This window comes from Pongo abelii, chromosome 2 (assembly GCF_028885655.2).
Source record: "Pongo abelii isolate AG06213 chromosome 2, NHGRI_mPonAbe1-v2.0_pri, whole genome shotgun sequence".
Taxonomy (NCBI): Eukaryota; Metazoa; Chordata; class Mammalia; order Primates; family Hominidae; genus Pongo; species Pongo abelii.
In genome coordinates, this window is record NC_085928.1 from 63,201,048 (window position 1) to 63,202,747 (window position 1,700).

Consider the following 1,700-nt stretch of genomic DNA (forward strand, 5'->3'; position numbering starts at 1 on the left):
TCTTCCATATGGTTGCTGCTAAGTATTTTGGCATTTTCCCAACTGTTACAATTGGGTCAGTGGGGGGGACTGTATAGGAGTAATAAAACAAGGGTGACTGCAGCAGGGAGGAGTACGATTACTACACACATAACAGCCTATTGCCTCTCATGCGTTCAAGCACAGCTCTACGCCATTCATTACAACAGACAGCCAGGGCAAACTGCCATACAGCTCACTCCAGAAAAGGCCAGGTCTTGAGTGCAGAGACTAAATCTTCTCACTTACATGTCTTCCTAATGTTTCCTTACTTCATCTTCCCATATCGAGAATAACTTGAGGAGAAGCAAAACAATTATATCTTGCATATTACTACATCATTCTTAAGAAAGTTTTCTTGAACAGACTCTCAGCTAACTTTTAGCAGCAGCAGCAGGATTATCAGTGGCTATGAGGGCTTGGATATCTCAAGAGGGGAAAAAATGGGAAAGGCTGGCCTGATTATCATAAATACTCAATAATCCTTGAGACATGATTCATAAATCCAGAAGTGGCTAATGATATTGACATTATTGTTATAGTGTCAATATCAGTAGCCACTTCTGGATTTCTTCCATATCAGAGATCATATTTATGAAAAAAAAAGCTACCATTATTTTTATCCTGTGGAAGGCAGTGCTGCTTTAAAGAGTAGAGACTGTATACAGGTACGCACGCATAGATTGTATTTTCCATTTTATACATGCAAGGATTCTTTAAATAATTCATTACATTTTTTCTTTAACATGATATGCAGTTTTTCACATAAAGCCCAAATAAAGGGCTGTGAGGAATTCTAATAGGATCACCGTATAGCCATGACACTTTATGATTCATGATTTACAAGAAATCAAGAAATAGAGCTGGAGACATTTAGACCAGCCTACAAATTTGTGTGTGTGTGTGTGTGTGTGTGTGTGTGTGTTTTAATGTTTCCAGGCAAGAACCTTAAACAAAAAGTGTAGCATTAAGAAACTTCCCTTCGTCCCCGAGACCCCCCAACTCTAGACACTGGATCCCAAGAGACCCACGCTGGGGCGTCGGAGTCTGGGGCCGGGGGCGGCAGGTGAGCGGCTAGGGTCCTGCAGGGGTCTGCGCGGGTGGGGGGGAGGTCGCCGAGCCAGTCAGTGCCGAAAGGACCGTGAACTCCAGGGGCCAACAATCACCGGGTACGGAACTCAACGTTTCCGCCAGTTCCTGGATTACTCGAGTAAAAACAAACAAACAACAACAACAAAAATACTAACAGCAATGGGACGGTAATAAATCAACTCGGAGTGGGTACGGGAGGTTCCGGGACAACCCACACTTAGTCTAGGAGCCCGGAGATCCCTCATCCAGCCTTCCCCGGGGCAACGGGTGAAGCGCTAAGCAAGGCTGATCACTGTTCTCAATCATCACCGAACCCGCGCACAGAAGCCGTGGCCCCACGCTCTCCTATCCCCGCCAGCCCCAGACTCGCCCCGCGGCCAAGTCCGCGCGCAGGAGGAGCTGGCAGCCGCGGACGTGAGGAAGGCGGCCGCGGCTTCAAAGTCCGTAGTGCGCAGGCGCGACACACAACGCGCAAGCGCCGCCTAGAAGTGACTTCTCCAAAAAGTGTCTTAGTTCCCGGTCACCTGAGCTCCGGGTGACGCGACTGTGGGAGCTGCGGCTACACGCCTTCCGCGGGTCCTGCCTGGAGA